The sequence below is a fragment of the Orcinus orca genome, chromosome 4 (assembly GCF_937001465.1).
Source record: "Orcinus orca chromosome 4, mOrcOrc1.1, whole genome shotgun sequence".
NCBI lineage: Eukaryota > Metazoa > Chordata > Mammalia > Artiodactyla > Delphinidae > Orcinus > Orcinus orca.
In genome coordinates, this window is record NC_064562.1 from 86,406,134 (window position 1) to 86,425,462 (window position 19,329).

Genomic DNA, 19,329 nt, shown 5'->3' on the forward strand with positions numbered 1-19,329 from the left:
AAGACAGCAGGTGCATAAAAGTACCACCTCCCCATGATGTGACCATGACAGGTGTCACAAGTTGATGGCAATGCTCTCCTGCCAAATTCAGATACAGCCTCAGATTCCCCCTCAACACTGCATTCTAGGCAGAACCTGTCACTAATCAGAGTTGACAGGTGAGATGAAATCAATTTTTTATACCTGTTATAGATGCTATATTTCTTCTGATAGATTCTAAGACTAACACAGCCATTCTGGCAATCATATAAAACTATTAGCTCATGGTGAGCCTATCTTTCTACAATATATGTAAGCATTTTTTTCATCTATGTTGCTATAAAGCCATACTAGCAAGTTCAGGACATTATGGAATTTTATCTTTCTAGAGAAGCTCTAATGTTTAGTTGTATTTAAACCTATAGAAACATTTGAATCAGGCTCTCATACAATAAATTTCGATTTCATTTTCAGCCTGAAGTCATCTAAAAATGTGACAAGAATTATTTTTATCTCTTCAAATAAATTAATAAATATTTTCAACTCAACAGATTCTTGTTGCTTGGGAAATCTTTTTACACTATTTTATAACTATCCACCTTCAGATACCATTGACTCGATATTTAATCAACAAAAATAAGCTGAGAAGAACTCTAACAGTTTTCTGAATAATTAGTAACTATGTAAACATAACTTGCAGCCTATTATTTGATATCATGAATCTTTGCAAAGGCTGATGCCCAGATACATTGTATCTGCCACATTTCCCTAATCCACCCATGAAGACAGTAGTAAGGTTAATATAACATGACTCCTTTTTAATGGATACTTTTTAGTCAATCTAGTTCTTTACTACTTCCTCTTCTCAGGGCTCTCAAACTGCACATTTATGCAAAGGACTTTATAATCCAAAGCAAAATCATAATGTAAAAGCATGTCAAAAGGTATCTGCTACCTTCCTGAAATTTACATCTCTCTGGAATGCCATTCTAAACCCTGTACAAGACAAAAGGCCTCCCCCTACTTTCCTTGGCTTCTAGCTTTATGGTTCAACAGAAGGTTCTCAGTTAACGCGCTATCCAGCCATCCCATATAAACTAATATAAATGAGAAATTGACAATTAGATAACCTTCCTAATGAAATGACCCCTGGCCTTTCTAACACCAGGGAAGTTTCCTAGGCCACCCCATGCCCCATTGTACTCTTAGTGCTATAAAATCTTTTAGAATTATCTCTCTTCTCCTCTTCCTTTTCCTCCCCTCTTCCTTCTTAGAAACAGAAATCAAATTCTCTTCGTTTCCTCTCTCAACTGAACTATATTTGCTTTGGCTCCTGTCCTTAAGATATGATCCTCTATACAGGTATTTTTCTAAAATAGAAGAGGGTAAATATACATATGCTTACCAAGGAGGAATGATAATATGAATGACTAAAGCAAACTGGATGTCAGTAAAAAGGAATGCAAATCCAATGAAATATGGCAACTAACGTGTTACTTCAGTACTGGGAAGCTAACAGGAACAGATTGCAACAGTAACAAACTGAAAAGGGCATGCCCAGTCTAGGGGTACAGCTATAATAGCTACAAGAAGTGTTTGATATGTGAGCACACCGATCTGGCTTTATAAGAAATCTAGAATCCAAAATTGATGTACAATTTCCTAAGTTTAAAATACGAGCTTATTTTAATATCTATCGTTCAGGTCATTATGTCTGTAGGCTGCTTAAGGCCTGTGGGTAACCAGAGGAAACCACTATTCTAAACAAAAAATGTGTCCTCCCAAGTTAATTCTGGTGCCAGCTGTTAAGCAAATAAAATTTTCACAAACATCCACATTATCGACATTTTAAATTCCAGAGAAAGCAGTTCATAGAAAACAGCTAGTAATTTATGAATTTCAAAGCCTACCTAAAAAGAAGCCAATATGAAAACGGCCATAGAATTCCCAATTTTGCTTCATTCAATTCAGCATATTTTATAGGAATGTAGCTTTCAGTTTTCTTTGGAGGGACAGATTAATCATTAGCATTGTTACCATAAAGACGCATTAGCCTTGAGGTAAAGCAATAAGGCGAATTGACCACTCTTTCTCGACTTTTTTTGTTGTTATTTTTCTCAGTATTAAAAGTCATTGCTGTGCACCTATCTTGTGATTTTTGTCCCTGTCAGAATTGCTGCCTAAAAAGTGAACAGCTTTTAACTGTAATGTCATGATTCAATAACCTAATATTACCTTTTTCAATTACCTCTTTCACTATCACACAGAAGTACAGCTTTTCAAATATACAAAGAAAACTAAAAGATGTTCTATAGTGCCTTTTAAAAGATACTTCTTTCCTTCCTTCTCTTATTCTGTGCTTTTCTACATTCCTCTTCCCTTTCAGCACTCACTGTGTCTTGTGTCTTTTCCCCTATTTAGTCATCAGACTCTTTATGGCATGAAAGGAGGTAGCATTCATTTTATGATAGTTCTCTGAACACTATTTTGATCTTTCTAGAAGAAAGCCTTGTATGACTTTCAAAAATGGGCATATTATGTGACCGGAATGAACATTTTCTAAAACTTCTGTAATTTATAACAGGCTCCCATCACAGGTCAAGCCTAAGCCAACATGGAAAAACTCTTGATATCTATCTATTTGTTTTAAATCACACGAACGATGAATTTGTACAACCAGCATTACTCTTTTACCTGAAACTGAAAATGGAAGAAACTTCAAAAATACATATGAGTTTGCAAGAGAAAAAATGAACTTTGCATCCTACAATTCCTGAGACATACTACTTTTACCCTGTCTTCCTCCCCAAAATATCTTTTGCACTTATAAGCACACTGATTGTTTTTATAGCTAATAATAATCACAATCATCATAATGACAAAAGTCTTAGGCAGTAAATGAAAGATAAAATTAACTACTGAGCTTCTGCAAAGGGAATGGGTTGTTTCTAGCTAAGAACTAAGGAAAGATTTGCTATTAATAACAACATTTAACACAGCTATGAGCATTTTCATGCCTACCTGCCCAATGCCAGGAAGAAAAGGCAAGCTGAAGGTGAATCCAGTAATAAGGCTAAATTTCATTAAAGTTGCTTTTATGTTTGTTCAACATTTTGTCAGGTTTTCGCAGATTTCTGTGTATGTGATAATACCGAATATATTACAGAAAAAACACCTTATTTTTCTCTTACCTGAATTATATGGAGATAAGTTTAAAGAAGTAAAAAGTAGGTTTGGTGACTCTAGGTCAGCTCAGCTCTAGGGCTTTAGAAATCCTATTTTCCGAGCCCCTTAGTCAATTTCCTGGTGTCAGTTAAGTGTCTTAGTTAACTCCTAAAGATTCCATCTAGTGTTTGGATCCTTACAATGCATGGTACTGACAAGAAAATGAGTCCTGATTATTGTTGCACTAAAAAGGGAGTCCTAGTGGTTTCGGAGGTTAACGTGCCAGAGCAAAGCCCACAGCTATTTAAGCAGAAGTTATTAGTTCTGTAGTGTAATGGTCTATCAGTGTTTGTCTGGTCCTAGCCTCCATCCATCTGTTCAGAATCCACATCCAGCTCTATAGAGGCCATCCTGAGCCTCTCCCAGAGACAACTAGAAGGAATCGGTCAGTATTTCAATAACTCTCACCCTTGAGCATAGTAGTTGGAGAGATGTGATTGAAAATAGCTGTTCTTTTTCCTTATCTAAGGACAAAATCCCTGTTCATGTGATTAAGACCCTTCTCTACCACCAAGGTTCCCAGACATAAATAAATTTCCTGGAGCTTTCTCTATAACTTTCTGCCAAAGGCCTCTCCTGCCATGTTTCACTAACCTGCCAAGAAAGCCACCTGCCTGCCTGGCTGTCCCTGGACTTCCTTGGTGATGACAATTGATCTGCCTGCACTTCCCATCAAGAGGCTCTTGGTGGCTCTGATTCCCAAGCTGGCTCATCTCACAACCAGTAGCAGAGTCTAGACACTACCATTTAAGGAAAGTCTGGCATTAAATTTCTAAGATGGAGCTTAAAGGCATGTTGATTTAGAAGTCTTGACTCTCCAACAAGCCTAAATTTGCTATGTCAGGCTGACTCAGTAACAACCCAAAGAAGAGTCAGCTCATAGTTCATAATTGACTTTTTAAAATTTTTTTTATTTTTGTGGTACATGGGCCTCTCACTGTTGTGGCCTCTCCCTTTTGCAGAGCACAGGCTCCAGACGCGCAGGCTCAGCGGCCATGGCTCACAGGCCCAGCCGCTCCGCGGCATGTGGGATCTTCCCAGATCGGGGCACGAACCCGTGTGCCCTGCATCGGCAGGCGGACTCTCAACCACTGCGCCACCAGGGAAGCCCCATAATAGACTTTTAAATGTATACACCTTGTTCATAATCTTGTTATAAAGCAACAAGGCTTTCCTTTTAAGGAAGTATGACTAGCATTTTAAGAAATGTTTATATCTATTTTGAATAAAAGGCTGTTTTATATTAGGGTGGATGTTCTATTTTTTTACAGTCCCTATAAATGTTCCCACAAAATAAAAATGCATGGATGTATTCCATGAATACAATTAACAAATTGCAGAGAGTTTTGGAAACACACACACACACACACACACACACACACACACACACACACACACACACAGGCTTCCTGAAAATATCTGTCAGGTTAGAGGGGCAGGAAAACAACCTACCTTGTCCTATACTGCCATCAGGAGGATAATATAAATAAGACTGTCTCACTACAGCAATTTAGAGTCATTTACCGCCTTCAAAAGTTAGATGACCCAGTGTGCCCAAGAAAGGACAGGTTTACATTCTTGTCAGCATATTCAATATTAGAAACGCCTTTTATTCTCAAAATATTCCTAGCTTAGATGACAATTCATAACATTAATAAACAGAGGCTTAGCCTAAAAGACACTTCATCCAGCCATTGCCTACTTTACTCACCTAGCCTCCCCTGCTTATTACACTCTAGGGCACACTGGCCTTGATGCCATGCTTTTTTTTTTTTTATGCTTGTTTTTTTTTTAACATCCTTATTGGAGTATAATTGCTTTACAATGTTGTGTTAGTTTCTGCTGTATAACAAAGTGAATCAGCTATATGTATACATATATCCAATTATCCCCTCCCTCCTGTGTCTCCCATGTTTTGAAACAGGTTGCTTCTGTTTGTCATTCTAACGGAGCAGGATCCCAGGGGGCCTTCCCGGGACAGACCCCTCTCCCATATCCTCTGCTGTAGCTCCTCTCTGAAGGACCCATGCATATTTCGTGAGTTTTTCAGATGCTAAAAACCATCACCAGATGGAAGACATTTACTACTTGATGATCATGAGCACACAGACCCTGGACATCCTGGTGCCTAAGGACCGATAAAGTTAACCACCCTGTTACCTAAACATCAACCTAACAGAACTGTGCACAGGTAAACAATCCTGCAGCCTGTGGAACAAAACCACATTCACACAAAATAGACAAGATGAAAAGGCAGAGGGCTATGTACCAGATGAAGAAACAAGATAAAATCCCAGAAAAACAACTAAATGAAGTGGAGATAGGTAACCTTCCAGAAAAAGGATTCAGAATAATGATAGTGAAGATCATCCAGGACCTCGGAAAAAGGATGGAGGCAAAGATCGAGAAGATGCAAGAAATGTTTAACAAAGACCGAGAAGAATGAAAGAACAAGCAAACAGAGATGAACAATACAATAACTGAAATGAAAACTACACTAGAAGGAATCAATAGCAGAATAACTGAGGCAGAAGAATGGACAGGTGACCTGGAAGACAGAATGGTGGTGGAATTCACTGCTGCAGAACAGAATAAAGAAAAAAGAATGAAAAGAAATGAAGACAGCCTAAGAGACCTCTGGGACAACATTAAACGCAACAAATTCGCATTACAGGGGTCCCAGAAGGACAAGAGAGAGAGAGAGGACCCGAGAAAATATTTGAAGAGATTATAGTTGAAAACTTCCCTAACATGGGAAAGGAAATAGCCACCCAAGTCCAGGAAGCACAGCGACTCCCATACAGGATAAACACAAGGAGAAACATGCCTAGACACATAGTAATCAAGGGGGCAAAAATTAAAGACCAAGAAAAATTATTGAAAGCAACAAGGGAAAGATGACAAATAACATACAAGGGAGCTCCCATTAGGCTAACAGCTGATTTCTCAGCAGAAATTCTACAAGCCAGAAGGGAGTGGCATGATATACTTAAAATGATTAAAGGGAAGAAACTACAACCAAGATTACGCTACCAGGCAAGGATCTCATTCAGATTCAGTGGAGAAATCAAAAGCTTTACAGACAAGCAAAAGCCATGAGAATTCAGCACCACCAAACGAGCTCTACAACAAATGCTAAAGGAACTTCTCTAAGTGGGAAACACAAGAGAAGAAAAGGACCTATAAACACAAACCCGAAACAATAAATGGTCATAGGAACATACATATCGATAATTACCTTCAACGTGAATGGATTAAATGCTCCAACCAAAAGACACAGGCTTGCTGAATGGATACAAAAACAGGACCCATATATATGCTGTCTACAAGGGACTCACTTCAGACCTAGGGACACATACAGACTGAAAGTGAGGGGATGGAAAAAGATATTCCATGCAAATGGAAATCAAAAGAAAGCTGGAGTAGCAATACTCATATCAGATAAAATAGTCTTTAAAATAAAGAATGTCACAAGAGACAAGGAAGGACACTACATAATGATCAAGGGATCAATCCAAGAAGAAGTTATTACAAATATAAATATATATGCACCCTACATAGGAGCACCTCAATGCATAAGGCAACTGCTAACAGCTATAAAAGAGGAAAATGACAGTAACACAATAATAGTGGGGGACTTTAACACCTCACTTACACCGATGGACAGATCATCCAAACAGAAAATTAATAAGGAAACACAAGCTTTAAATGAAACAACAGACCAGATAGATTTAATTGATATTTATAGTACATTCCATCCCAAAACAGTAGATTACACTTACTTCTCCAGTGCACACAGATCATTCTCCAGGTTAGATCACATCTTGGATCACAAATGAAAACCCAAAGTTAGCAGAAGGAAAGAAATCATGAAGATCAGAGCAGAAATAAATGAAATAGAAACAAAGAAAACAATAGCAAAGATCAATAAAACTAAAAGCTGGTTCTTTGAGAAGATAAACAAAATTGATAAACCATTAGCCAGACTCATCAAGAAAAACAGGGAGAGGACTCAAATCAATAAAATTAGAAATGAAAAAGGAGAAGTTACAACACAAACTGCAAAAATACAAAGCATACTAAGAGACTACTACAAGCAACTCTATGCCAATAAAACGGACAATCTGGAAGAAATGGACAAATTCTTAGCATTGCATAACCTCCCAAGACTGAACCAGGAAGAAATAGAAAATGTGAAAAGATCAATCACAAGTAATGAAATTGAAACTGTGATTAAAAATCTTCCAACAAACAAAAGTCCAGGACCCGATGGCTTCACAGGTGAATTCTATCAAACATTTAGAGAACAGCTAACACCCATCCTTCTCAAACTCTTCCAAAAATCTGCAGAGGAAGGAACACTCCCAAACTCATTCTATGAGGCCACCATCACCCTGATACCAAAACCAGAGAAAGATACTACAAAAAAAAGAAAATTACAGAACATCACTGATGAATATAGATGCAGAAATCCTCAACAAAATACGAACAAACAGAATCCAACAACACATTAAAAGGATCATACACCATGATCAAGTGGGATTTATCCCAGGGATGCATGGATTCTTCAATATACGCAAATCAATCAATGTGATACACCATATTAACAAACTGAAGAATAAAAACCATATGATCATCTCAATAGATGCAGAAAAAGCTTTTGACAAAATTCAACACCCATTTATGATAAAAACTCTCCAGAAAGTGGGCATAGAGGGAACCTACCTCAACATAATAAAGGCCATATATGACAAACCCACAGCAAACATCATTCTCAATGGTGAAAAACTGAAAGCATTTCCTCTAAGATCAGAAACGAGACAAGGATGTCCACTCTCACCACTATTATTCAACATAGTTTTGGAAGTCCTAGCCACAGCAATCAGTTAAAAAAAAAAGAAATAAAAGGAATACAAATTGGGAAAGCAGAAGTAAAACTGTCACTGTTTGCAGATGACATGATACTATACACAGAGAATCCTAACAATGCCACCAGAAAACTACTAGAGCTAATCAATGAATTTGTTAAAGCTGCAGGATACAAAATTAAAGAAATCTCTTGCACAGAAATCTCTTGCATTCCTATACACTAATGATGAAAAATCTGAAATAGAAATTAAGGAAACACTCCCATTTACCACTGCAACAACAAGAATAAAACACCTAGGAATGAACCTACCTCAGGAGACAAAAGACCCTTATGCAGAAAACTATAAGACATTGATGAAAGAAATTAAAGATGATACAAGCAGATGGAGAGATATACCATGTTCTTAGATTGGAAGAATCAATATTGTGAAAATGACTATACTACCCAAAGCAACCTACAGATTCAATACAATCCCTATCAAATTACTAATGGCATTTTTTTTACAGAACTAGAAGAAAAAATCTTAAAATTTGTATGGAGACACAAAAGACCCCCAATAGCCTGAGTAGTCTTGAGGCAAAAAAGCGGAGCTGGAGCAATCAGACTCCCTGACTTCAGACTATACTACAAAGCTACAGTAATCAAGACAATATGCTACTGGCACAAAAATAGAAACATAGATCAACGGAACAAGATAGAAAGCCCAGAGATAAACCCACGCACCTATGGTCAACTAATCTATGACAAAGGAGGCAAGGGTATACAATGGAGAAAAGACAGTCTCTTCAATAAGTGGTGCTGGGTAAACTGGACAGCTACATGTAAAAGAATGAAATTAGAACACTCCCTAACACCATACACAGAAATAAACTCAAAATGGATTAGAGACCTAAATGTAAGACTGGACACTATAAAACTCTTAGAGAAAAACATACGAAGAACACTCTTTGACATAAATCACAGCAAGATCTTTTTTGATCCACCTCCTAGAGTAATGGAAATAAAAACAAAAAGAAACAAATGGGACCTAATGAAACTTCAAAGCTTTTGCACAGCAACAGAAACCATAAACAAGATGAAAAGACAACCCTCAAAATGGGAGAAAATATTTGCAAACGAATCAACGGACAAAGGATTAATCTCTAATTAAGTAAGTAGCTCATGCAGCTGAATATTAAAGAAACAAACAACCCAATCCAAAAATGGGCAGAAGACCTAAATAGACATTTCTCCAAGGAAGACATACAGATGGCCAAGAAGCACATGAAAAGCTGCTCAACATCACTAATTATTAGAGAAATGCAAATCAAAACTACAATGAGGTATCACCTCACATCAGTTAGAATGGGCATCATCAGAAAATCTACAAACAACAAATGCTGGAGAGGGTGTGGAGAAAAGGGAACCCTCTTGCACTGTTGGTGGGAATGAAAATTGATACAGCCACTATGGAGAACAGTATGGAGGTTCCTTAAAGACCTAAAAGTAGAATTACCATATGACCCAGCAATCCCACTACTGGGCATATACCCAGAGAAAACCGTAATTCAAAAAGACACATGCACCCCAATGTTCACTGCAGCACTATTTACAATAGCCAGGTGATGGAAGCAACCTAAATGCCCATTGACAGACGAATGGATAAAGAAGTTGTGGTAGATATATACAATGGAATATTACTCAGCCATAAAAAGGAACGAAATTGGGTCATTTGTTGATACGTGGATGGATCTAGAGACTGTCATACAGAGTGAAGTAAGTCAGAAAGAGAAAAACAAATATTGTATATAAACATATGTATGTGGAAGCTAGAAAAATGGTACAGATGAACTGGTTTGCAGGGCAAAAATAGAGACACAGATGTAGAGAACAAACGTAAGGACACCAAGAGGGGAAAACCGCTGGGGGGTGGGGATGGTGGTGTGACGAATTGGGAGATTGGGATTGACATGTATACACTGATGTGTATAAAACTGATGACTAATTAGAACCTGCTGTATAAAAAAATAAATAAAATTCAAAAAAAGGAAAAAAGAGTAATTGTGCACAAATTGATCACATACCCTGTGAACCACCCCCTCCATCACTTTGCCTTTAAAAATGCTTTGCTGAAACCCTCTGCGGTGTTCAGGGTTTGGGGTGGGGCATGAGGCCCCCCACCCGGTTCTCCTTGCATGGCTCTGCAATAAACCTTTCTCTGCTCCAAAGTGAGATATTTTGGTATTGTTTGTCCTCACTGTGCCTTGGTGCATGAACTTGTGTTCAGTAACAATTCAGATCTCAGCTCAAATGTGTGACTTTCCTCTCTACACTCCAACTCCGCTGCTATTATCTGCCTTAAATTCAGCAAACCGCATTAGGCTCTTTAACCCTATTTATGACTGTCATTTAAGGAAGCCCCAGATGCCAGAGTACCCTTCATCTCTCACATTCTAATCTTCATAAGGCAATCAGGGTTACCACCTCTACCGTGAGTCCAGGTGGGCCTGCAGTGTTTCTGATATATGTCTGTTATCCTGGAATATGTATCAGTGGTGTCCCACACACTTTAAGAAATGCCCCATTTGGAAGATAAATTATATATTCACCCCGCCCCTTCTGTATCTTTCGCCTATCCCTAATCAATTCTTCAAACTTCCATTGTACCTTCTGAGATATATGGTTCACCACCAGCCAAAATGCTCTATATTCATTCTCAGCCTCTTCTCTTAATATTCCCTTTATTTCCTTTCCGAAGCTGAAATCTGGTTCTTTCCTGAGGACTGTGCTTCCCTATGGGCTCTCTTATGGAGTGACCATTGCCAAAACCTACAAACACAGCCTTTGTACAAGTGGGTCTGAAGATAATATTCTTATGTTCCTTAGTCCTCATTCCTGCTTTCAGAACATTCCTGCTCCCTCTTCCCTAACAATAGCTTTTAATCACACGTCATCAGGGGGATAACTCACCATTGCTGTCATTACCACCCGAATAGATTTGTCAAGTTTCTTAACAGTTATAAATCCCAGCTACCACCGCCATCTGAGCCATTTCAGTTTCCAGAAATACCTTGACACTTTATCACCAAAGGAGGTCAGTGAGAACGTTACATGTTACTAAGAAGGAATATTTTATAAGCTAGTATCTTTTGCCTGGATTATTAAATAGCCTCCAAACTTGTCTCCATGTTTCTACCTTTGTTCTCAGAGAGTTTATCCTCAACAGTATAGCTGGAATAATCCTCAAAACATAATTTAGATAATTTCCTCTGGGGTGGGGGGAAACATGTAACAATCCCCATTTTATTCAGAGAAAAGCAAGTCTTTAAAATGGTTTATAAGTCCCTTAGCGTTCTACTGTACCCCTCATTCACTTCACTCCAACCACTGGCCCCCTTAAATGTCACTTGAACAGGCCTCACAAAAATCGCAAATTATCTTCCCAGGTGGCTCTTTCCTCAGCTTGAAAAGTATTTACTGACCGATCACATGGCAACTCAACCATGACTCTGAAGAAATGGCTCAAATCCCCCTTTTAAATATGTTCTCCTTGATCGCCTATGAAAAATTGCAACCACTACAACTATCTTCTATTTACCATTAACCTGTCCCCATTTTCTCTTTTGCCAGAGTACTTTTAAAAATCATTTGTTATTTACTTCTTTACCTTGCTAGAATGTAAACCCCACAAAGACAGATATTTTCATCTAGCTTGCCACAAATGTATCCCAAGCACCTAGAACAGAGTCCAAGACATTGTAGGCATGAAATAACTAGTTTTGAAGAGAATAAGATAACATTTCTTAAGCTAATTTTAGTTAGCCCATGGAAGCATAAATAGAACTTTAATTCACTGATTTGTTAAGGTTTTTCATCTTTTGAATATCACAGTCAATCCTACCAATCAGAGATAAAAATGTAGTGACATGGAGATCGAATTCTGGGGTCTTTGGCTGTGCTTTAGTTGGCTGGCACTATGTTTCTAAGTTTTGTATTTGAATGTCATCAAGTAATATACATATTTCTCAAATGAACACAGTCCCAATCAACCTATCTTGTCTTACACTCAATTGACATCACTGATTTTTTTTTTTTTTTAACATATTGGGCCTGTGTACATATTTGAGTTTGTGAACCCTGCTTTGTAGTTATACTCCTAACAGAGTGGTCAGAGAAGACAGTTTCCTAAAGCACACTCGGGTGATCTCATTCAACAGCCTTTAGCACGCTTTGTTAACGAGCAAGTAGAGGTCAGTGTTTGACCTATATATGACCAATTCTATAGGTAAAGAAAAAGCATCATCGAAGTATTTAAGTTATGGCTTCTGAGCTCATAAACTTCTTGAGCATAGAGTCTGTATGTTATTCTCCTCTGAGCACTTTACCGATCCTAGAAATATGTAACAGCCCTAGGTGGGGCCTGGTGAGGGCTATGCTGTCTCATTCACCATTGTACCCCCAGCACCTAAAACTAGCCTTACATATGAAAGATGCTACACTTGTTGAATTAAGGAAAGACAACTTATCAAGAGAAAAATTTACGAGTGAGTACACTGAAGGAAACGAAATGCCCTTTCTACTCTGCCCCCAAATTGCTCTCCTATCACCCTTTCTCAGTTCCTAGAAATACTTTGACACTTTACTGCAAGAGGAGTTCAGTGAGAAAATTACCTGGGAAGAATATCTTATAAGCTATTGTTTCTTATTAACACAAAAGTAAGGATTCGTTTATCCAATTAGTTCACTGTCACAGTTGATGGTAGATAAAAGTGCTCTAATAGAATAGGACAGAGACCAGACATGCTTGATGAAGATACTGTGAAGAGGGGAGCTACAGGATGGAGTTATCTGAGAGGAGTTCTACTGGGAGGAGAGAAGGGGTGAGTTAGGTGTGGTACCAGGAACCAGTGTGGAGTGGCAGAGTGGATAAAGTCAGGGGTGGCAGTCGAAAAGAAGCATTTCAGTTTTTTTCCAGATCTTCTTTTGTTCCTTGCCTATGCTGAAACAGATTTGCCTAAATTCAACTGACAACTTTTTCTTTGTGATAACATTTTCCTCATGAACTAGAGGACAATAGCAGACTATTTTTCTAGCCTTGGCATCCAACACATAGAGGTATTCAATAACTGCCTTAAGTGTAGTTAAAGAAATCATTTGAATGTTTGGTTCATTTGTTTTAGTAGGTGCCAGATTATCACTTTTCTTTCATAATGCGTTAAAAAAGAGTTGTGGTGAGGATTAATTGAGATATTGTCTGTAAAGCATTTAGCATGGTGCTAGGCACATGGCAGGTTCTCAATAAACAGTTATTCTTAGCATTTTAATTTTTTCTATTTAAATACCTTCTTATACTGAATTTCCCACCAGGCTTCTAAATGAATCCTCATAATTCTGTGTGTATTAAGAAGGATACGAAAGATTGTTTTTTCTTTTTGTATGGTTTTTGGTTTCTATTTACAGTTTTGTTTTATTATAGGACTTAGAGAAAATTAAACTCTGTCACAATCATGATAAGCACATGGGACTCAAAAAACAAAAGTAAAGGACAGCTTAGCCCCATTCTTCTAAGACCATACCAAAGGTCATTTATTAGGGAGAGGCCAGAATAACCTCCTTCCTTTAAATACTTTATCGAGAGAGTGCCCTAAGTTCTTCAATGTTAACAGGGTGGCTGTCCCAAAGAAATATACTTTTGAAACATGCTACGCAAAAATACTTCAATAATATCACTTTCTATTATTTCCAAGCTTTATTCTGAAGGAAATTTTCACTTTCTTTTTTTCCAGTCAAATAAATATGTGCTTACGAACGTGTAGACTTTAGCTCTCATAAAAAATTCCACAGAAACTCATACAGGAGAGTTAATAATTTTATTATTACCAAAATAAATTTTTTATCAAACTGAGCATTACCTTCCATTTTATAGAGAAAAGTCTTCAGTGTAATGAATGAGAATTAGAGATCATTTCATTTTAATTACATCTATATAACCAACTATCAAGCTGGTTATTTAGTTTTTGAAGAATTTGATATATTTATAAATCAAAGCCCTTTACAATTAAGAAAATATATTATTTGATAGAATTACTATATTTAAGTATATACTCTCATCTTTGTTCTGCTGATAATTTCACTGCAGAATCACTGTGGGTACACTGACGTCAAAGAAGAATTGCTAAGCATTTTGTTCCCTTCAGTGGATAACTTCAATAATTTCATCAGCTTTAATTAGACATCTGTCCCAACATTTTACTACAATGATGAAGCCATAATTTCTCAACAATTAACATAAAAATCACTGTAATCTCAGTTTCTTGAATAATACAAGGGTTCCTCACTTTGGGGAGAAAAAAAAAACCTTATTTAAGCGAAGTTATATCTGTGAGGTACTTGATTATGGCAAATCTAAAGATAGACAATTTATAAGTGAAAGATTTTCTTTGTTTTAGTGGTTCATTTCAGTGTTTGACCCATATTTGATTAAATTTCAGCTATTTCTGTATCCCTTGCCAGTGTACTGAGTAGAGGCCACCATACTCCTTGATCTAAAAAGTTAAGAGTTGAGAGAAGAAGAGGGAGGAGATGAGAGCAAACTGAGCAGGAGGTAGAGGAAAGGAGTGAATACTATAACTCTCCTCTCATGTTTTCCTCTTCTTGTCCTTCACCCACAATCACTGGCAAGCACCCAGTCATTGCTTTAACAGAGCTCTATATGTTACTTGGCAGAACTACTTCTGCTTAGGAAACACTTGCAATTTTTAAGATTAAAAAAAAAAAAGTGTGACGGCATATGGAGGTTTGAAAGAGATGTATGAAGAGCACACTTTCTTAAAGTTGTCTTCATAGTTGTGAATATTCCAGAATATACAAGGAGGGTTTCTTTACAGATATTTTTTTAGCATCTAACTAGGTTTTGGAATGAAGAAAAGAAAAGAGATAAAAAGACAAATTAGCAAGCTCTTGAAAGAGTGAGGTGATCAATGAGAAGAGCCTAAACTAGACAAATACCATTAAGAAATAAAGAAAAGAAGAAAATTAGGAGGGTTTCTAAAGTGGAATCACAAATGATTATTGAGAATTAGGTCTGTGCAATGGCAAACAAGGGGGAGTACAGAATGACACCAAGAACAGGCATCTAGGTGATCAATGATATCATTAACTGACAGAGGAGATAACTAAGGAGAAGACTGGAGAGAGAGAATGATCACTTCTGCTTGGGACAGATTAATTTACAGCCTGACATCCAGGTGTGGTGCTCTAATATGCAGTTAGGAACATCAGCTCTGAACCTAAGAAAGAGATTGGGGCTCTGGTCATGAGTCATCAGACAACATGGGTGACATTAGTGTGGTCTCCATAGTAAGTACTGCCACCTGGACTTCAGCTCAAGAGAGGCCGAACAGAAGGACTCTCTGGAATTAAATGCATGCCAATTAGAAAGGCAATATTGTTCTTTAATAAAACACCACCAAAATACAAACACTTTTACTTCAAAATGAGTGTCATTCTTAAATATGAAATTCCAGTTTACTTGAATCTTATCTTACTATAAAAATGGTTCTGCATTTTAGAATATGAGTTAAAATATTGACTCCAGAAAAGAGTTAAACAGTATTTTTATGTTGTTTGGTTTCACCCATTATTAGGATGATTTTACATTTAAAGTCAGTCATTTACCCTTGGAAATCTTTTTTAAAAAGGATATTAGGGACTTCCCTGGTGGCACAGTGGCTAAGAATCTGCCTGCCAATGCAGGGGACACGGGTTCGAGCCCTGGCCTGGGAAGATCCCACATGCCGTGGAGCAACTAAGCCCATGCACCACAACTACTGATCCTGTGCTCTAGAGCCCACAAGCCGCAACTACTGAGCCCGAGTGCCAAAACTACTGCAGCCCACATGCCTAGAGCCTGTGCTCTGCAACAAGAGAAGCACCGCAATGAGAAGCCCACACACCGCAACAAAGAGTAGCCCCCGCTCGCCGCAACTAGAGAAAGCCCGCACACAGCAATGAAGACCCAATGCAGCCCCCCCAAAATAAATAAATTTATATTAAAAAAAAGGGATATTAAACCTATACTGTAGGTTTTATTTATTTTTTCACTATGGCCAAATCTTAACTTTTTCCTTTACAAATTTCTTTTATTACCTTTATGCTTAAAAAGGATGTCACCAGTTCTAAATCAGAGATATTATCCTATGATTTCTTCTTAATTTAATATTTTTTTACATTTGCCTCTTCAACCTACCTGAAGTGAACTTTTATGAATGTACAGAGTAAAGGTTTAATACCTATTCTAAGCCTCTTTTCCCTGTATTCTTACCAAAATAATTTATCATCACCATTTATCAAATATTCCTTTCTTTCCCAATTTGTAATACCACAAATCAATAAATAGGAATACTCTTTTCAAATACAGCACACAAAAATGTTAAAAGCTTCCATCTGTACAGGACTCATAAGTCAATAATAACATTATGAATAGCAGAAAGAAAAGTGGAAAAGTAACAGATCACAAAAGAACATATACAAGCAAAAATAAATATGAGGGAAAATCAGTCTTTCTTCACAAATAAATGTTCATCAATTGGAAGAATTAATATTTTTAAAATGTCCCTATTAACCAAAGTGATCTTCAGATTCAACGCTATTCCCATCAAAATTCCAATGGTATTCTTTACGGAAATAGAAAAAACAATCCTAAAATTCATATGGAATCACAAAAGACCCTGAATGGCCCAAGTAAAAACCTTGAGTAAGAACAAAGCTAGAGGCATCACACTTCCTAACTTCATAATGTATCATAAAGTTACAGTAATCAAAATAGTATAGTGCTGGTGTAAAAACAGACGTATGGACCAATGGAACTTAACAGAGAGCCCAGAAATAAACCTAGGCATATTCAGCAAACTGATTTTTCACAATGGTGGTAAGAATACACAATGGGGAAAGGAGAGTCTCTTTAATAAATGGTGCTGGGAAAAGTGGATATCTCACACCATACCCAAAAAATCAGCTCAAATGATTTAAAGACTTAAATGTAAGACTTGAATTAGGCCTTAACTGTAAGCCCTAAAATTCCTAGAAGAAAAAGCTTCTTGCCATTGACATTGGCAATGAATATCTGGGATATGACATCAAAACACAGACAACAAAAGCAAAAATACAAAAGTGAGATTATGTCAAAATAAAAAGCTTCCTCACAGCAAAGCAAACAACAAAATGAAAAGACAACCTATAGAATGTGAGAAAATATTTATAAACCATGTATCTGATAAAGGGGTAATATCCAAACTACATAAGGAACACCTACAACTCAATAGCAAATATTAATAACCCAATTCAAAAATGAGCAAAGGAACTGAATAGACATTTCCCCAAAGATGACATACAGATGTCAAACATATGAAAAGGTGTTTAATGTCACAAAATCATCAGGAAATTCAAATCAGAACAACAATGAGCTATTTATTACCCTACATCTGTTAGGATGGCTATTAAAATAACAATAACAAATTTTGGAAAGAATGAGGAGAATTGGAACACTTGGTCATTGTTGGTGGGACTGTAAACAGGTACCACCACTACGGAAAACAGTATGGAGGTTCCTCAAAAAACTAAAAATTTAATCACCATATCCCACAATCCTACTTCTAAGTATTTATCCAAAAGAAATGAAATCAGAGTCTCAAAAAGATATTAAGACCTCCATGTTCATTGCAGCACTATTCACAACAGTAATGATGTTGAAACAATCTAAATATTCAATGGATGAAGATAATGGAATATTCTTATATAAAAAGAAGGAAATTCTGCCATTTGTTTCAACATGGATGAACCTGGAGGACACTATGCTAAGTGAAATAAGCCAGACACAGGAGGACAAATATCACTTTTATGAGGAATCTAAAATAATGAAACTCATAGAAGCAGAGAGTAGAATGGGGGTTTCCAAGGGCCAGGGTGGGGATATATGGGGAGATATTAGACAAGGAGTACAAAGTTCTGTTTATACAAGATGAAGAAGTCCTAGAAATTTACTGTACAGCATAGTGCCTATAGTTAATGTACTGTATACTTAACACTTGGCTAAGAGTGTAAATCTTATGTTAATGCTTCTCATCTTTAAACATAAATATAATAAGGTGGGAAGAAACTTCTACAGGTGTGGATAGTGCCTATAGTTAATGTACTGTATACTTAACACTTGGCTAAGAGTGTAAATCTTATGTTAATGCTTCTCATCTTTAAACATAAATATAATAAGGTGGGAAGAAACTTCTACAGGTGTGGATATGTTTATGGCATAGATTGTGGTGATGGTTTCACTAGTGTAGACTTAGTTCCAAACTCAAAGTTTTATACATTAATTATGCACAAATTTTATAGGTCAAAAATTAATTAAAATTCAGTCTTTTAATTCAAGAAATTGAAATTTAAGGGTATATTTTGGAGACTACCATAATGACAGAGAATTTAAAAATAGCCAACTACCTATTGGCTGAATATGTGTTGTTGAATATGTGAAAACACATGAAAACATTATTGGTAGAAATATAAATTTGTACATTATTTCTGGAGGGCAATTTGGCAATATGTATCAAGAATGCGTGTTATTTTTAATCTAGCAATTAAATTTCTAGGAATTAATTGCCAGTAACAAATTGAATATATAACCAAACATTCATGTACATGAAGATCTATGACAGCATGATTTAGATTAGTAAGAAGTTGAAACTACTTAAATATTTAGGACTAGGTAAATTTTTAAGTGAGCTTTGTGTTTAGATAAACTTTGTTGAACATTTTGCAGATATTAAAATAATTCTAAGGAATATTTACTAACAGGAGAAATATTATAGATATTAGAATAGCTGAATACATTCATGCATATTCCAGATAATATCCATTTTGTTAAGTACACATATATGTTTAGAACAAAAAGACTGTAAATGTATGTATGCTCTAAAACGTTAGTAACATCTAAATCTAGTTGGTAGTATCATGTGATTGTTACTTAATGTTAGACTTTTTTGCCTGATATCAGTGTTCTATAATATCTATGTTATTTTTATACTCAGAAAAAAATATTTTAAGTGGGTATATCTACAAACAAAATGACTCATGTAACATAGTAAACGAATACAGATAGAATTACTAACTCAATATGCCTATAAAATTATACCTCATGTAAGTTTTCATTTGGGAAAGGGACCAGTTAAGGCTGCTATAGGTTCAGCCATTACTGAAGATAGGCTGGAAGTGCTAAAGGACAT